Genomic DNA, 20,170 nt, shown 5'->3' with positions numbered 1-20,170 from the left:
AACAGATGAGAAAGAAATCACGGCTGTCAAAGTAATGAGCAAACTATAGTTCACAACTATCATGAGAAGAGTCCTCTATTTTATCCAGTTGTAGTGTTTGCACATCTAGTGTGAGATAACTAAGGAAGACTATCATAAGGGCAGGTTTAATAATGTTGATCTGTGAAACTGGTAGAGCACATAGGTTACCATGTTCAGGGAACCAGATTCAAGCCCCCAGGCCCTACCTGCATAGGGGAAGCTTTATGAGTGGTGATGAGTTACTGCAGGTATCTCTCCTTCTCCCTATCTGTCTCCCCTTTCCTCCGAATTTCTTTCTGTCTTTATCCAATATAAGTAAATAAAGCAAAATTAAGATAATAATGATGTTAATTTGTTGGATTTCTTTCTAAAAGGTTCTACCAAATCAAAGCTTCTATTTAACTAGTTGAAATTGCATTGGTCTATTTGAGTATGTAACCATACACTACTGCTTGTTCAAAGAATAATGTGTTCATAGAAATGATATTTTTTATAGACATCTAGGCTCTAACTTCTGGAAAAGACTGCAACAGTAATGAGTATGCAGCTGTTTTCCATGTGCTATTCAGAGAATTCTAGACAAGTGCATACTTCTCAGTAACCTGAAGTGAGTACCAAAACCATATTATTTTCTTTAAAATGAGAGGGGAACGTTTGTCAAGGGGTTCTGTTCTGCTCTTGATCAGCTATGTACTTAGAAGGTCAGCTATCTTCTCAGAAGTAAGAGCCTTTAAGCTAATTAACAACTTGACCTCCAGACGAACTGACTATGTTGTTCAAGATGTGGCACTTGGAAAGTTTTACTGAAGATCTATTTCAAAAATACACTGTGCTAAATCCTAGAAAAAAGGGAATACAAAGATGAATAAGACATAGTTTTTGTTCCCAAAGACCTTGTGACTTTAAGGTGGGTTGACTTGTAGACTAAGAGAAGGAAACTTACTGTTTTCTTCACTGAAAGTCTTTATGATATTATTTATTCCTACTATCTGTTTTCTTGTTGTTTTCTGGTGTGTTGGTTCAGTGATGACTGTTTTCCACTTTTTTTTTAACTTGTTAAAGGCTCAGTTTTACATCTTAAATCCTTCAAATAAATCTTAGAAGTGCAGTGAACTCGGAGAGTTGGGCGGTAGCGCAGTGGATTAAGCGCAGGTGGCGTGATGTGCAGGGACGGGCATAAGGATCCTGGTTCCAACCCCCGGCTCCCCACCTGCAGGGGAGTCGCTTCACAAGCGGTGAAAGCAGGTCTGCAGCTGTCTATCTTTCTCTCCCCCTCTCTGTCTTTCCTCCCTCTCTCCATTTCTCTCTGTCCTATCCAATGAGGACAACAACTAAAACAAGGGCAACAAAAGGGAAAATAAATAAATAAGTAAATATTTAAAAAATTTTTTTAAAAGTGCAGTGGACTCTAATTTAACAATCCTAATTTAGGGTCAATATGCTTTCGCCAGTTTTCTAGACACTTGGCAACTACCAGAGACTCTCAACTTCTAATTGTCTTTTGGCCCTAACAAGGAAAATTATCGGTTTTTGATTTGATGTCCATTTAAAAAAAAAAAAATCAATAACCCATTAATCTCACTGAGCTATGCCAAAATCACTCACCCTGTATAGTGAAAAATAATGTACAGAAATAAGAAAACGAAATGATATGTCCCCTGGTACTTCCCAACTTTTTACAATAAAGCATGAGCTCAAGAAAAAAGACTTTATCCAATAGTTATCAAGTAAAACTCTGTTGCATTTTTTTTTTTTTGTGATTTTTGCTTAACAATTCACATGTTTTTATAGTGGCTTAGAGAGGAAATACTGAAAATCTAAAGATATTTTATACATCTGAATCCACAGTTACATTTCAAACACTGTAACAACACTAGTAAAACTTAATTTCTTCAGTTTAAGAGAATATCTGCAGTTCTTAATTTTGTTTCTGATAAGTATACAAGTTAGTTCTGAAAGAAAAACATGTGAGTGAGGAGACTAAATCTTGGGGTTTATTCCGAGTTCCTTCACTTTTTCTGGGTTTTACTTTTCCCATCTCTGAAATAAGCAGATTTGACTTTTCTATTATTTCTTTGAAAAAGCAAAATTCTACTATCTTCTCAGGAGACGAGTAAAATCAGTCTCTGCATCCAGTTCTACCTTCATTAGCATCTATGAGTTCCTTATATGAGAGGAATAGAAATGGGTTCATTATTATACACATTTCTAGGTGACAGGACTTTAGATGCTATTTATGATTGTTTTAAAAGGAAAAAAAAGTGCTTAACTTAACTTGTGCTTAACCCGCTGCGCTACCGCCCAACTCATCAAAGAAATTTTATCTGTTCAAGGAAATTTACAGATTCCATAGCTTAACAGATAAAACATTAGCAATCAAGAGCTGTTCTTTGATGGCCTAGTAAGATAACTCACATGGGAAGGTTCTTGCTTTGCCATGATATAACCCAGGTTCCTCCAGCCCAGTCCCCACTACACTAAGGACAGTTGCTGTGCTGTGGTCTCGGTCTCTCTCGCTCTCTCTCTCCCTCTCTTTCTCTCTCTCTCTCCCTTTCTTTCTTTCTTTTTTTTTTTTAAAGAATATATGGTTTATTTTTAAATATTTATTTGATAGACACAGCCAGAAATTGAGAGGGAAGGTAGTTATAGAAAGGGAGAGAGACAGAGAGACATCTGCAGCACTGCTTCACCATTTGTGAAGCTTTCCCCCTGCAGGTGGGGACCAGGGACTGGAACCTGGCTCCTTGCACACTGTAACCAGGTGCACCACCACTTGGCCCCTGTCTCTCCCATTCTATCTGAAAAATTCAGTCCAGAATAATAAATCTCAGGCGAGATATATGTGTGTGTGTGTGTGTGTGTGTGTGTGTGTGTGTGTGTGTGTGTGTGTATATCCTTTTCTAATTTTTATATCACAAATGACCTTAGAAGTCAACCTCAGAAACTATTTTAGGGAGGCCAGGCGGTGGTGCACTTGGTTGAGCACTCATGTTACAGTGTGCAAGTACCCAGGTTCAAACCTCCAGTCCCTACCTTCAGGAGGGAAACTTTGCAAGTGATAAAGCAGTGCTGCAGGTGTTTCTCTGTTCTTCTCCCTTTTTTCCCCCTTGCTTCTTGATTTCTGGGGATCTCTATCAAATAAATAAATATAATTCTAAAAAAAATAAACTATCTTAGGAAGGGAACACTTTGCTATAGTGGAAGACTTTGACTCTAATTATTTATATGCCATAATGGGTATTGGGAAAATGTCAACAGAGATGTGATGAAGAAAAGAAATGTAGTGCAGATAGAGATGGAAAGAGACAGAAACACTTGCAGCCCTGCTCCACCAGGGACTTGAACCTGGCTCCTTGTGCACTTAAATGCATGCACTTAACCAGGTGCGACACCACCTGGCCCCTTCCACTCTCTAATTTATCTATAGTCACTCTAGGAACCCCAATAGCATCACCTGCACATAGCTCACAGAACAGCCTGTGACAGTCTAAGGAGTCTCACTACTTCCTTTCCCACGTGTCTGCAGCTCAGCCCTCTCAGCCCCACAAGTCATTCGCCTACTGCACAGAAACTGGAATTCTTAGCCAACTGGCAGCAGAGGGGAGAAAGCTCCATGGAGTTTTAAGTGCATTAAATCTTCATATTAGCATTCCCTCACCCCCAGCTTGGTAAACCTTTATGTTGGCTTCATTTTCTTTCTTTCTTTCTTTCTTTCTTTCTTTCTTTCTTTCTTTCTTTCTTTCTTTCTTTCTTCCTTTCTTCCTTTCTTTCTCTCTTTCTTTCTTTCTTTCTTTCTTTCTCTCTTTCTCTCTTTCTTTCTTTCTTTCTTTCTTTCTTTCTTTCTTTCTTTCTTTCCCCAAGAACAACAAACAAGTGGTCTGGTTTTACTTTAATGATTCTTTAAACAAAAAGAAGTCATTTAGGGCTTTCTCCAAAGTTGATAGGTGTTTCTGTTTAATGAGGCTTTTATTATACTGTACTGGCTTCCCTGAAAAGAAATTACGAGCAGAAAACAGCTGATAATAGAACCAGACTGGAAGAAACAATAACCAAGCGAGAGGAAAAAATTAGTATAGCAGCAGATGCACGCGGCGTCTTAACTCAAGGATTAAGCGCCCTTGCATTCTCCCTTGGCCACCATTGTACCCACAGTCAAGTGGGCCTGGGCACTTATGTGCCAGTTATGTGTGCACAGAAGATATGGATATAGATATAGACCCAGCTAAACTGCCATCTGTAGAGGAAGAAAGGTGGTGAGCTCAGTCTAGACAAAGATGAGTGAAACTCGGGAGTGCGGGTTTACAAGGGTTGGTCGGTTACCATGGAAACTAATTGGAGCTAATAAGTAAAGGGACATTTTTACTGTGGGAACAGAATAGGAGGGGGCATTTTTCAATATCACCATTACCTACAATTAATCTTTCATTTTAGAAGTGTCCTTACTTAATTCCTATGATCAAGCTATTCTCTCTGAACACAAATTTGCCCTGATCAACCTCACATTTAAATGCTGAAAATCATTTTTTTTTTAGTGTGCTGTATTTTATGTTGCAATCTTTCAAGACAGAATCAATTTCACTTTTTTTTTTCCTCTAAAAAATAAACTGTTTGCAGATGGCAAGGAGAAAGGAAAGGAGGTAATGGAAAATTCTTAACTTCCAAACTGACACTCTGCTGAGCGCTAAAGCTGGCTGTAGGGAGGGGAGCTGGGGCCTTATCCTGTAGCACCAGCTTCAGGTTTTTTGTTTGAGTTGATTTTCCCCAACAAAAGCATTTCAGAACAGCCACTAGAAAGAAAAAAAAAAAAAAAGCTGTCATTGTGGGAACATTTTATAATACGTTTGAAAGCTAATGTTTGCAGACATGGCATCAGAGCAAGAATTAAGATGATAACAAATGGGGAATATCTATTGTTCAACATGTGTTTTCTACTCTAAAGCAGGTAGTAAGTAGTATAAACAGCTGAAGTTATCAATAAAAGCGAAGTTGTGACCAACATTTAATGAAAAGATTTACAATTAGGAATAAAATTTAAATGTTTGTGTGAAAAGCACTTTCAACAATTATATGAGTCAAAGCCAGGACCACTTGGGAAATGTGTTGGAAAAGGTATTTTACAAGCCAAGGCTGGATAAAACATGATTCAACACCTTTACAGTTTCTTAGGTTTTACTTTTGTAACTCAATTTACACTTTGAGAGATCGCAAACCACCTTAATAATGTCTCTGGGGTCTTCAAAATCTATACAGCTGAGGTAATCCAAATTTCTAGACATGAGTCTGGGAGGATTAAGAACAACAAAAAAATCTTTAATAAAAATTGTGCCTTGCAATAATTGGAACTACTAAAAATTTTATGGTATGCTGGGGAAGTTTTAGCCCCCTTGGAGTCACTTGCCATTGTTGAATGTGTCTGTTATGTATTTGGGTTAAGTTTGATTAAGAGTAGTGGCTTAGTGTACTCTATACATTGTGAGACAGACACCTCATAGTCACTTCTGGGACCTATAGCTCCCCCACACACATCCCCCCCCCCCACCTCCTTCTTCCCTATAACCTAGAAATAGAAAAAAAATTATAGTTCTCTGTTCCCGTGCTTCCGAAAAATTGCACCATGAAATTTTTAAGTATCTTAACTTAATATCACACAAAAATTCCTGAACAAAAACAAGCCAGTCAACTTTGGTAGATACTGTGAAAGAAAAAAAAAACAACTATTGAAATAAGACTTTTTGTGATCTAGCACTACTGGTATTATATATGCATTTACAACCTTGATTCTAATTCTTTGGGAAGGGAAGTCTAAAGGTCTTTAGCTTTTTTTTTTTTTTCCCCAGCAAACCCCCTCCCAGTTAAAAGTAAATTCAGAAGAAGTAAAATTTTAAATGCTGGCTTCTCACAGATACCGTCAGGGAGTTTATAGTATTTTGAATTCCTATATTCTCTTTGAGCTATCATTAATTCTTAGAAGTCTGATGGAACTTTTTAAGCAGTGAGATGTGTAGCAGTTAATTTATTTCCAGGCATCTCTTTAAAGTATTGTAACAAATAGTCATTTTTCTGGTGCAGACTGTTATCAAAGTAGTTAGTTGTGTAAAACAGTTCAGAGAACGTACAAAGGAAAGAGAGAAAGAAAGAAAAGCACATTAAGAAGGAGGTATCAGAACGGCCAAAAACTGAGAATGTTTCAAAGCAAAATGGTTAATGAGCTGTTTGAGCTATATGGACATTATAAGTGCAATTAACTAGAAGCCAATAAAAATAATCAATGACAGAGTGCAGCCCTCTTGTACCAAGGACTTTTACAAAGAGATGTCTGTGAAAGCAGCAGGTTATAAAAATAAATAAATAAATAAATTTTAAAAAGCCACATTTATCTATGGGAGTGTGAGCTATTTTACACGAGTAGAAACAGAAATGATTTTCATTGACTGTTTTGAAGTTCAGCTTGTGGTAGACAGTGAGGTGCACTATGTGGGAATACAGAAGTTTCTGGTCTTAGCTGAGCCTCCAATCTCTTCCTTCCAGGAATGTTGGAGACAGCCGTGATCTAATCAAAGGAAGGTAGGAGTTTAGATTTCAAAATGTAGATGTCACAGTTCTGTGCAAACTGTTTCTACATTAACACGCTACCTGAATGTCAAGAAGAATCTTTTATCTCTTTAGAGAGCTGGGAGTGAGATGGGGAGCAGGACCCTAGGAGAAGATTGTTCTCTTCTTTAGGCGGCGGGAAAAGCTATTAATTTATTTTTAGCGTTCCGGTGCATCCTACAGAGAATCCCGGTTCCCAAAGAGCAAGCATAAGGAGTTGCGAAAAGTAATGCACAGCTAGCCACCGGGTTAATTCATTCCCCCCACCTTCTCTTTAGCACCTCCCACCCCCCACCCCTCGCGCTCTCTCTCTCTCTTTTTTTTTTTTTCATAGCAGTCCTTTCTCTCTGAAAATCTCAGGTTACTTGACTGGGAGTTTTCAGACCTCCAGTTTCAGTCCTGCCTGCAGCTCTAGTCGGTAAGAGACACCCAGCCCCAGCAATTGGATTGGGCAGCCTGTCTTGACACACCACTGTGCTGAGTGCTTGAGGACGTGTTTCACCAGATGGTTGGGGTTAGTGTGTGTCATCACATTCGAGTGGGGATTAGGAGCAGGAAGGCTGCCTTGCTGGAGCTGTGTGGTCTCCTCCAAGTGAGAGTTGCAGGCAAGAAAACTACTTTGCGTTTGGAAGAGGAGGAATTCATTTTCAGCAGCCACAAGAAAGGCAGTTTTTTTTTCAGGTAGAGTAAAAGACGTTGAATGCTTTTCTCCTCTCTCGTTCTCTCTAACATAGTTTTGAATGGAATGCTAGCACAGCACACTTGTCAAAGCCAGTTGTTGCTGTTTTATCAATGCTGCTATTGTACGGCTGACAGATAACAGTGAACACAGCTCGGTGTTTAGCTGTCTTTATAGAACTAACACTCCTCATGCCTGGCTCTTGAAGGTGTAGCTAAGAAAAAAATGTCTTCTAGAGACTGTACCTTTTAATGTCCTCATTACGTACTCCAGAACAGGAGCTATCAATCGTTCATAAAGGATGAGTGAGTTCAAGAAGGCATTTATTTTAACTTCTGAAACTGAATTCACTTTTTCAAATGTTGCATTTTACTAGTTAAATCATAAAGTCTCTTAACAGGCTATCACTGAGTTGCTGGCACAGATGGAAATGCTTTCTTAGAACTGATTTCTGTCTCTTTCTCTCACTCTTTGCAGTGTAGTGTTATGCCTGATTTACGACGCACCAAAGTGCTTTTTCTGTTTTTAAGGTTTTATAGATTACACTAAAGATTAAAAATTCCTTAAGAGAAGAGGCTGTCCTCTGAGCAGCTGATAGATCTGCATTAAGACAAACATTTCTAAAGCTGGGAGAAAAGGAGGAAGTAGGAAAATGCTCTTTAACTTAGTTCTCTCGCAGCTGCAGGGGAGCAGATGGAGGTAATTCATTTGCAGATCTGTTTGTGAAAGTTTTACAAGTCATTGAAAACTAGAGAAGCACCTTTGTAATGGATCATTAAAGTGACTACATTTATAGATCTTAAACAGGCTATCTGAAGTGTTAATTAAATGTAAATAGATTCTCTGACTGGGTTATAAACAAACATAAGAAAAGGCTTTAATTATGAATTAAAGTCATTGGAAATTGATGGTTGTCCGGTATCTGAGCAACATGAAATGAGTTGTCATCACAGACGTGAGGAGCCATGAATGTAACCACCCTGCCAAAATTAAAGCAAACTATATGTAACAATGGGGTTTATATTTTATGTTTAATTGGCAGGGTAAAAAAAAAAAAGAGCCTTTAAAATTCATACTCTATTTTACAGAGACCACAAAATAAAATTTTCATTAAGAATTTTTTTTTATTTGGGTAGGTGTGTGAAAGAATCACATTGCACCTAAAAGACCTTCCTGTCAACATCAGTATTCATATGCTTACAGACCTCAGAAATTCTTGCTAGTGGACATTCACATTTGGTAGAGAAACCCAACACTATCCTTGTCCTTTGCAGGTGAGAGGCTCTATGAGTAATACTGTATATAAGCTATCCTGAAATAGGAGCTGTTCAGTTGGTTGAATAACAGGATTTATAGTTAGTCCCCTGTGATTTTTTTTAAATTCAATTGCATAATTATACCTGTAAAGTGTTTTAAATTGCATGATACATTTTTTGCAAGCAGTTTATTTTTTTTTCCTTTGCAAAGTTAAGGTTAAAACATTTTAGTGTAATGTTCTGACTCTAGTTCCAAAAATCTTCAATAAGAAAGGGACTTCATAAATAAGCTGTCAGTTATTACAATGAAGTAGCTGCAAAGCCCAATATTACATAACTAAAGCCTGACTAGGTTCATAAACTGAAGTCTTGGCAAACGCTAGAAGAAGAAGCTGAAGTCTTTGGGCATTCCAGTCATTCCATTTTGACTTTACAATGGGACTGGGATTTAAAAACTAAAGATAGAAAGACAAACTATCATTTCATGTTGTGTCAGGATTAGAACTATATGCACAGCATGTATCAGGTAGGGTGCTGACAACCAAGGAAGTTATTTGCTAAATAGAAATAGTTTTGGAGAATATGCCTCCTGCCAGCTCAGCTTTTTCTCCATATGATGCATAGTGATGGCATTTAACAAAGGCAAAGAATAGCCACAGGGACCCACAAGCATAGCATCTATCACCAATCTTGCAGACTGACCCCAGGTTGCCTGTCCAGGATTTTGACTATCTGGGAAAATTCCTCCATCCCTCCAAAATTGTAAGCATAGTTAAGTCAGATAAAAACAAGGAAAGAATTCTTCAGAAATCATCCACTCACACCTTGAGAAGGCAAACTTGTACTATTTCCCCTAAAAAGGCTAAGGTAATATGAAGTTACTTAACTAAAAGAGTCCAAAACCCACTGTTCCAGATGGTACGTAGTCACAACCATATGGATGGTGACTTCTACATACCTCATTTAACACTTGGTTTCTTCCTGACAGTACTTGTGCAGATAACACACATGAAGTTCCCATCAGCATTCTAAGAGCTGTGACATGTTTAAGCACTTGGGAGATCCCTCCCAGTGAAGTGAAAAAATAAAGTAAAATAAAAAATAAAATAAAATGACTGCAGTGGGGGAAGAACAGTTATACATCCTACTGTGTAGTCTTGGGAAAAGTGAGGGATTTGGGGTGAGAAGCCATCAGAAAGCTTCAGTCATGAAAATGACAAGATCCATTTTTCTTGTGGTGGAGTGGAAAGCTAAAATGCTTAATCCAGGTGTTCACTGAACTCATGGCAGGCACCAAATTATGTGTGGGGAGATTCATCAGAAACGGAAAGGATCCTCTGTACTTACCTTCTAACAAGATTGATATGGTTTTAATCAGGCTACTGGAGTCATTCCCATTGAGACAGTGAAGACAATCAGTTTGTGACACTGCATTTTTTTTTAAGTTATCTATCTAAATGGGAAGGGGTGGGGTATGGGTTCATTTGTGTCTTATGTTTTAATTGGTTTGTTTTTTTGAAAGCAATAAAGCAGACTTTCTAACACTGCATATTGAGATCGCACCAACTATTGTCATGTGAATGAAGCCACCCTATGGATCAGTTTAGGACATCTGGCTCTTTTTTTTTTTTCTCTTTACCTCTGCAACTTGTGTGTGTGTGTGTGTGTGTGTGTGTGTGTGTGTGTAGAGCATAGAGTAAATTGTGTGTGTGTGTGTGTAGAGCATAGAGTAAATTTAAGGGGCTTCAATTTGTTAGCTAACTCTAAATTGATTATTTTTTTATCATTGTTACTGATTTTGAGGAATAAAAGAGATGTGTACATAAAATCGTCTATGGTCAATTTACTTTTAGTTTACATAATGTATGGGGGGGCAGGTAAAAGAGGCAACCTGAGAGCTGCAGGGAAGTTTATCCAGAAACATGTTCTCTAGAATCCCAGTTCTACCCCAATATTTCGAGAAGGGGGCAATTAAGACTGTCTGCCACCCCCCTTCCCGCCTCATATTTCTCTCACATCACATCACCTCCACAACCAATTTGTCATGAAATTCTAAATGTCTCCCAGACCTGACCTACAACTACTGCTCCAGTAGAATGCTGGTATCTCATGTGAGTTATTACAGTTTCCTAACTGCTCCACTTGCCTCCATTTCCTCTTTCTGTCCACCACTGAATACTGACCTCCCTAAACCTCTACTGCTCAGTCAAGAAATGAGCTCTCACTACTCATAAATATGAAATTTCAATTTCTCTATCTACTAATCTGTTATTTAGCCCCAACTTTTCAATCATCTCTCCAACAATCAATCCCCTGCAACAGTTTAATTTCTTTTTATTATTTTTATGTTTTAATTTATTTGTAAAATGCAAATATTGACAAGACCATAGGGTAAGAGGGGGTATAATCCCACACAGTTCCCACCACCAGAACTCTGTATCCCATCCCCTCCCCTAATAGCTTTCCTATTCTTTATCCCTCTGGGAGTATGGACCCAAGATCATTATGGGGTGCAGAAGGTAGAAGGTCTGGCTTCTGTAATTGCTTCCCTGATAAACATGGGCTTTGGCAGGTTGATCCATACTCCTAGCCTGTCTCTCTCTTTTCCTAGTGGGGCAGGGATCTGGGGAGGTGAGTCTCCAGGACACATTGGTGGGGTTGTCTGTCCAGGGAAGTCAGGTTGGCATCATGCTAGCATCTGGAACCTGGTGGCTGAAAAAGAGTTAAGATGTAAAATAAAACAAATTGTTGGGTTTTTTTAAAGTTTTCTTTTTGCATGCTTTTTTTATTTATTTGTTTTTGGATAGAGAAAGAGAGAAATTGAGAGAGAAGGGGGAGATAGAAAGAGAGACAGAGAGACACCTGCAGACCTACTTCACAGCCTGTGAAGCAACTCCCCTGCAGCTGGGGAGCCAGGGGCTCGAACCAGGATCCTAACAGGTTCTTGTGCTTTGTACCACCTGTGCTTAACCTCCTGCGCTACCATCCGAGACTCCCCTACAAAACAGATTGTTGACTAATCATGAACCTAAAGACAAGAATATTGCTGATGAAGATTTGGGGTCTCTGTTTTGGAAAAAGCTGACAGGTCTATTTTTAGGAATATCCCAAGGGGGGCATTACTAGTTTTTGCCTGCACCTGACATCTAGGATGTGGCTGGACCCAAGTTATTGCCTGGGGAGATGGTGTCTTAGTTAGAAGAAGTTTACTTTCTAAGTAGGTGAAGTGGCTGACTCATTGCTCCTTCCCCTACACACACACACACACACACACACACACACACACACACACACACACACACACATTCAACTTCTCTAGCTGTCCATCTTGCTACCTGTAACAAGAGTTTGTTTTCATGTGTATAGTTCCTTCTAGTGTTTGATTTATAAGCCTGGGCCTAGAACATGCTCATCCTCTCTCTATCCAAATCCTTCGAAGTTCCAACTGAAGTTCTACTGCCTCAAAATGCTTCTTCTGGTCACATTGCTTCCTCTAGCACATCTCCAAGTGATGGTCTGTTTTCCTTGAAGTTACTCACTTTCATAACTACATGACATGGCATATAAGACTATGATACCTATAGTCATCTATGTGTTACACTTAGCACAACTTTTTTTTATAAAGTCTTTCCTTTTTTAATAATTGTTTAATTATTCCCTTTTGTTGCCCTTGTTGTTTTTTATTGTTGTAGTTATTAATGTTGTGGTTGTTGTTGGATAGGACAGAGGAATGGAGAGAGGAGGGGAAGACAGAGAGGGGGAGAGAGAGATAGACACCTACAGACCTGCTTCACTGCCTGTGAAGTGACTCCCCTGCAGGCGGGGAGTCGGGGGCTCGAACCAGGATCCTTAAGCTGGTGCTTGTACTTTAGCCATATGCGCTTAAGCCGCTGAGCTATCCCCATCTCCCCCTTGTTTTTTTTTTTTAATCTCATTTTCTAATTTTTTTTAAACCACTTTATGTTGAGTGACATCTAAGATGGACACTTTGAGCCCCATAGGAAACATTAATAAGTATTTGCTGACTAACTTATAGGGACACTCACACATTCAAGCCACTCTTCCTCTAGTCACCTTACTTCAGAGCCACTTACCAGTTCTAATGGGCTCTGCTCCTCTCAATAAAGGAAAGGAAAAAAGAAATGGTGAAACATGATTGACTGGATCTGGGGGTAGCTTTGGAAAAACTCCAGTTGGACAGAATGTGAAATTATTGTAAGAAATTAAGCTTGAGAATTATATGAAATTGAGTTTATTATTTCAATCTCTTTAACTATAATACAAATGACTCTACTTTCCTTGCCATATAAAATTCTGAATATGAGGGGTAGAATCTTTGGGGGTTGAGTGGTGGCATACCTGGTTGAGCACAAATGTTACAGTGCGCAAGGACCCAGGTTCAAGCCCCCATTCCCCACCTGCAGGAGGAAAGCTTTGCAAGTGGTGAAGCAGGGTTGCAAGTGTTTTTCTGTCTCTCTCTCTCTCACCCTTTTCCCTCTTGACTTCTGGCTGTCTCTATCAAATAAATAAAGATAATAATAAAAATTAATTTAAAATATGAATATTACTTTGGAGACAGGAGAATATCATCTTTGGGTTCAGACACACCTGTACTCTCCTTTAGACATCAAGACTTGGGTAGGTGACTTAACTTATGAGTTTCAGTTCTCTCTTCTGTAAAGTAGAGAGGGGAATTTTTGCTCTGGGGATGTCATGAAGGAAAGATGAGATTGGGTGACACATATATAAACATAGCTCTAGGATTTGCAAATGTTCATAGGGCAATCCTTAATTCTATTTATGGTGTGTCTTCCTTTAGCTCCTTTGAACATCAAATATGGGGGGTGGGGTAGAGAGAGAAAGGTGAGAGTAGAGGAAGATCGCGAGACAGGGCTGCTTTTCACATTAAGAGATTTGGAGCAACTGAGTTAATGGATCTTGCTAGGACAATGGTGAGAGCTGAACACATTGTGCTGGGAGGAGGGGGTCCTGGGTCCTCCTTTAAAAGACAACTTAGAACAGAGGCCCGAGGGACCAAGCACTGGGTGAACAAAGAGTCTGAGTAGTGGATCCCAGCAGGGTGTTGAATCCACCAGGTTCCTGTGCTCTTTTTCCTTCCTTCTGGCCTACTCTTTAGGACGAAATAATAACATGGAAAACATTGTAGAGAATAAGTCAAACTTCCAGAAGTAATTGGAAAAGCATGATACCATATAGACAAAACAAGGACCTCCAACCTTTGCTAGCCGTCCCCTCCGAACCAATCTTAAGAAAAAGCCGACAGCAATCAGCTTGAGCTCTTGCCTGTTCCCACACACTGCATCCACCATCATTTAATTGTTGGGCGGCCTGTTTGTGCCTTTTCCCTAGAAGAGCAGAGACTGTGAAGTTACTACCAGAGTCCTGACTATCACCTAGTAATTGCGTCCTTGGATACTAATCATTGAACTTCAGTTTTTTAGCATCTTGGGATAGATCAAAGGCTAGAATCATTGGGTCTGCACCTGCTGCTGGACAGGTTGAGAAAAGAAAGCAGAACTCTTCTAATGCCCAGGGCCAGACAATATCTGTGGAGATCCCTCCCTGACCCCAGCAAAGATGGTCTGCAGGATTTTCAAAAGGAAGTATTAACATGCTCTGCCTAAAAGATAAACTAACTCTTTGCCCTCAAAATATATGAGCTCTACTGCTGCACAATAATACATTTGTTTTATTTTATTTTTATTGGTGATTTCATAGTGGTTTACAAGATCATAAACTTACAGAGGTATGGTTCTGCACTGCACCCAGCAAAATTCTGTCCCCAACCCCTCCCCACCTCTGCCAGCAATCACCACTGTAGTTCTCACAAAGTCTTAGAAACAGTTTGAAGTTTGGCTACTTTTGTTGTTGTCCTTGTTAGTTTATGTGTTTCAAATCGCTATAATCAACATATGACCTAAACCATCTGTAATCATCTTCCGTTTCCTTACTTGACTAAATATAATCGCATCCAATTGCATCCATTTGATTCCAAAGGACACAATATCATCTTTTTTTTTAGTTGCAGAGTACTATTTCACTAGATAAAAATGAATGTCTTTTTAAAATTTCACTTAAGGAAAAATTTTTTTGTTAGTGATTTAAAAATGATTGACAAGATTATGGGATAAAAGGGGTACAGTTCCCACCACCAGAGTTCCATATCCCATCCCTCCATTGGAAGGTTCCCTATTCTTTATCTCTCTGAAAGTATAGACCAAAATGTTTTATGGGGTACAGAATGAATGTGTCTTTTTAAATATAGCTCTTTACTTAAAAAGGTAAAAAAAAAATTATACTCTGATATATACATATAGCTGTAGGAAACTTTCTACATTTCCTAAAATGCAAATTTAAGGGACTTGGGGCATTTCACTATTTATCTTTTGTGGGTGAGGTTGACAATAAACTGCTATACTCAACTCACTCAATTTTCTTGAGTGAAAAAGTTGTCATTTAAAAAAACAGAATCCCCCCCAAATTTTTATCTGTATATCTCATTTAATACTGATGAATTTCTAACACAAAGCTAGAGTAATGTTGGGAGTTGTATGTGCATAAGAGCCCCAATGGCTCTGCTGGATATAAAGATTCTAAAGTTCACCTGAGAAACAAACTTATGAGTAAGCCTAGATACGTTTGTAAAAGAGAACCACAGTGAGATGGGAACTTGTCACACTTTCAAGCACCTTATAAAACTATAATAATTGAGTTTTCTGTTCCAAATCAATACACTCTGATTCCTTTTTATTTGCCTCCAGGTATGCTTGCTTTTGTTTTATTCTCATCAGTTTTTTTTTAAGTTTTCTTTTTTTTAAAATTATTTATTCCCTTTTGTTGCTCTTGTTGCTTTATTGTTGTAATTCTTATTGTTGTCTGTCTTCATTGTTGGATAGGACAGAGAGACATGGAGAGAGGAGGGGAAGACAGAGAGAAGGAGAGAAAGACACCTGCAGACCTACTTCACCGTTTGTGAAGCGACTCCCCCACAGGTAGGGAGCTGGGGGCTCGAACCAGGATCCTTCTGCCGGTCTTTGTGCTTTGTGCCGCATGTGCTTAAGTCGCTGCACTACCGCCCAACTCCCGACTCTCATCAGTTTTAATCTTTGTTCTTCTCTTGACATTTTCTGTGATTTCAATTCATCTACAAAATGCTATTGGTAGTTCTACTGCAACAATAAGCTAGAACCTGAACTTTTAAAAATTGTTTTGTCCTATGGTTTTTTTCCTATGTAAACAGAACTACTAATATATACAATTTTTCTACCTCAGAATACCTAAAAGACCTGGACCAATATGTTTCTGGAACTCAGGAAAAATAAAATAAGTTTTTTGATGAAAAAGTTACAGAAAAAAAAAAATCAACCATAACATTATCCCATTCTTCTGAACAATAGTAACACATGTCTAATAGATGAAAATAATTTAAATTACAGTTTTTACAGTATCATAACTTAAAGACAATACCTACTATATTAAGTTAAAGTAAAAGACAATACCTACTATATTAAGCTAAAGACTCTTATGAGTCATTAGCTGTACCACAGTCATCATGAGACAGACTCATTTTCATACTGAGTGTGGATTTCTTGATGAGTTAACTTACAAGTGTGCACCTGTGAATATTATATTCAAACCCATATCACTAGAGTAGCTCAGCACCAAAAGTCACCTTTTTATAATGTAATAAGTCTTCTGAATAGACTTCCTCCCAGTTCAGAGACTCACATCTAACCTTCACCTGCCGATAATCAATCTTTTCCTGAGTAGAGTGTCCTAGCAAACAGATGTGCTTGGCATTGCATCCAGAAATTCTTGAGACTACAACATTTAACTTTCATCTGCAAGAAGTACATTCCGAAAGAGAGGCCCCTGCAAGTCATGTGGTCTCTTTCTCTTGAGAATGTCATGATGTGGAATAAAAGCAAGGAAAAGTATTCTGCATATAGCATGGGGAATAAAAGCACAAGATGTGTAGTGTTTTCTAAACGCCTGGAATCTTCATATAAAATCACATTTATTTTCACATATAATGTCTTTCTTTCTTTCTTTATTTATTAATTAATTGGATAGAGTAAGCCAGAAATTGAAAGGGAAGGAGGTGGTAGAGAAGGAGAGAGATGGAGAGATACCTGCTGCCCTGCTTCAACACTTGCAAAGCTTTCCCCCTACAGGTGGGGACAGGGAGCTCGAACCTGGGTCCTTGTGCACTATAATATGTGCTCTCAGCCAGGTGTGCCACCACCTGGCCCCTTTTACATATAATTTCTATGTTTAGTTAACAGGATTTGGAGGATATACTTGCTATCAAACCTCAAGTTTTTAAAAATTTATTATTATTGGGAGTCGGGCTGTAGCGCAGCAGGTTAAGCACAGGTGGCACAAAGCGCAAGGACCGGTGTAAGGATCCCGGTTCAAGCCCCAGGCTCCCCACTTGCAGGGGAGTCCCTTCATAGGCGGTGAAGCAGGTCTGCAGGTGTCTATCTTTCTCTCCTCCTCTCTGTCTTCCCCTCCTCTCTCCATTTCTCTCTGTCCTATCCAACAACAATGACATCAATAATGACTACAACATTAAAACAGCAAGGCCAACAAAAGGGAATAAATAAATAAATATTTAAAAAAAAGAAAACTTAAAAAAATTTTTTTTAAATTATTATTATTATTATTTCTGATAGAGACAGAGAGGCAGAGTGAGAAAGTGAAAGAGACTATAGCACCAGAATTTCCTTCAATGCAGTAGTGGCAAGGCTCCAACCTGGGTTGTACACATGGCGAAGGAGCGCACTATCCAAGCGAGCTATTTCTCCTGCCCTGGCTGTAGTTTTTAGCACTGAAGTTGGCACCCTGAGGAACAATCTTAAAGTACTTTCTAAAAAGAACTAGCGAGTGGGCTGGGCGATAGTGTGGCGGGTTAAATGCACATGGCGCAAAGTGCAAGGACCCACGTAAGGATCCCGGTTTGAGCCCCCAGCTCTCCACTTACAGGGGGGTCGCTTCGCAAGCAGTGAAGCAGGTCTGCAGGTCTGTATCTTTCTCTCCCCTTCTCTGTCTTCCCCTTCTCTCTCTATTTCTCTCTGTCTTATCCAACAACAACAGCTATAACAACAATAATAGCCACAACAAGGGCAACAAAATGGGAAAAATAGCCTCCAGGAACAGTGGACTTGAACTGTTGGCACTGAGCCCCAGTAATAAAAAATAAATTAATAAAACAAAGAACTAGAGAGAAAGTAGGTTTATGAAAGTTTTTTCAATGTGTTCATTAATTTATCTCACATGCCTGAGAATTTCCAGTATCTACACTTCTATTACAGTGCAGAGAGTAATATAAAGCAAAGTAAGATGGGGCTGGGTGGTGGCCACCTGGTTGCGCGCGTCACAATGCACAAAGACACAGGTTCAACTCCCCAGTCCCTACCTGATGGAGGAAAGCTTCACAAGTGGTCAAACAGTGCTACAGGTGTCTCTCTGTGTCTCTCCTTCTCTGTCACTCCTTCTCCCTCTAGATTTCTGGCTGTCTCTGTCCAATAAATAGGTAAAGATAATAATAAAAAATAAATAAAATTAGAAAAAAGAAAGAAAACTATAGGATGCCATCTTAGTCCTGAAAGAATATCAGATTTAGCTATCATGGAAAAGTATGCAAACACAAAATAATTTTTAGGACTAATTTTTATTTATTTGAGAGAGAGAGAGAGATAGACAGAAAATGAGTGACCAGCGCACTGATCCTCTCTCTTAGATGGTGGCACCAGGGATTGAATTTGAGGCATCTGGGGTTTCAGAAGGTCTTGTGCATTACTACTGGTCTGTGTCCCTAACTCACATAAAATATTTTAAAATGTAGCAATATGGGGAGGCGGGCCATAGAGCAGCAGGTTAAGTGCATATGGAGCAAAGCACAAAGACAGCGCAAGGGTCCAGTTAGAGCCTCTGGCTCCCCACCTGCGGGGGGAGGGTAGGGGTTGTGGTGGTGGTTGGGAGGGAAGTCGCTTCACTGGTGGTAAAGCAGGTCTGCAGGTGTTTATCATTCTCTCCCCTTCTCTGTCTCCCTTCCTCTCTCAATTTCTCTCTGTCCTATCCAACATCAAAAACATAAGTGACAACAATAACAATAACAACAATAACAAGGGCAACAAAATGGCCTCCAGGAGCCGTGGATTCTTGGCCCAGGCACCAAGACCAAACAATAACCCTAGAGGCGAAAAAAAAAAAGAAAGAGAGAGAGAGGAAGGAAGGAAGGAAGGAAGGAAGGAAGGAAGGAAGGAGGAAAGAAATAAACAAAGAAAGAAGGAAAGAAAGAGAAAGAAAGGAAGAAAGGAAGGAAGGAAGAAAGAAAGAGAGAAAGTAAGAAAGAAAGAAAGAAAGAAAGAAAGAAAGAAAGAAAGAAAGAAAGAAAGAGAGAAAGAAAAAAGATGATGGGAGTCTGGCGGTAGCACAGTGGGTTAAGCACACATGGCACAAAGCACAAGGACTGTGCAAGGATCCCAGTTCGAACCCCCAGCTTCCCACCTACTGGGGAGTCACTTCACAAGCAGTGAAGCAGGTCTGCAGGTGTCTGTCTTCCTCTCCCCCTCTCTGTCTTCCCCATCTCTCCATTTCTCTCTGTCCTATCCAACAACAACGATATCAATAACAACAATAATTATAATAACCACAACAATGATAAAACAACAAGGGCAACACAAATGGAAAAAAATAGCCTCCAGGAGCAGTGGATTCATGGTGCAGGCACCGAGCCCCAGCAATAACCCTGGAGACCAAAAAAGGAAAGAGGAGTGGGGAGGAGAGAGGGCAGGGAGAGAAGTAGGCAGATGCCAAATTATTAAAAACATTTAAACATTCTTAGTCATATTGAGATTGAGCAAAAGATGTCTGTAAACATATTGTGAAGAGATAAATAACACTAGCAACTTAGTGATCAGTTAAATAGAAGATAAAATATGTGGTTAGGAAATGCCATATTAAGTCCAGGAAAAATGAGCAGTGATACATTCTAAAGAAAATGGAGGTGCTGGAAGTATGATTTAATTTACAATGTCTCCCAAGTGACACTGGTCATTATGGAATAGCTGTTTATCTCTTTATGTATATATAAATAGCTATACATGTGATGGCCTTATAATATAAACAGGCTAGATCTTTGTACAGATCTTGCTTGATATTACTTAGATATTATTAAAATAGAGTCTTTTACAGACATTGAACCATCTTAATGCAATGACTAGATAGAAAGATAGAAAAAGATGTAGAGATATTGTGAGGAGATGGTTGAGCCTGGCAGAGCTTAACCTATGAGATGAGTCCCTCCAGGTAAGTCTCTCTCTCTATAGAGGGGTTGAGCACAGGGAGGACACATAAATCTCACAAGGCTGGGGGCCATTTAAGCCTTCCCTCCCCCACAAAAACGTCCTACATCTTCCCACCTGAGCATGGCATTCCTTAAAAACATTTAAGCCTGCTCCACTCTATATTTCCTTACTGTGTCCATTAGATATAAAGGAAAAGGAGGAGATGTTGGGGAATTATACAGATGCAGTCTTTGCCCTCAGGTTTTGCCACTCCCTGCGATATCCTCGCAGTGCCCTTTTTAACCAATCCT

General features: G+C 39.2%; 1 protein-coding gene across 3 annotated transcripts in view; it reads left to right on the top strand.

The window, feature by feature from the left end:
• Positions 1-6,982: 6,982 nt before the first annotated feature.
• Positions 6,983-20,170, top strand: part of SULF1 (sulfatase 1) — a 206,265-nt gene continuing 193,077 nt past the window's right edge. For all 3 annotated transcript variants that reach the window (XR_009552142.1, XM_060200519.1, XM_060200502.1), the window contains exon 1: positions 6,983-7,293. The gene's annotated coding sequence lies outside the window, so the exon portion shown is untranslated. The remainder of the gene's footprint in view (positions 7,294-20,170) is intronic.

This window comes from Erinaceus europaeus, chromosome 1, assembly GCF_950295315.1.
Source record: "Erinaceus europaeus chromosome 1, mEriEur2.1, whole genome shotgun sequence".
Lineage (NCBI taxonomy): Eukaryota > Metazoa > Chordata > Mammalia > Eulipotyphla > Erinaceidae > Erinaceus > Erinaceus europaeus.
This window is presented reverse-complemented; position numbering and strand designations above follow the sequence as displayed.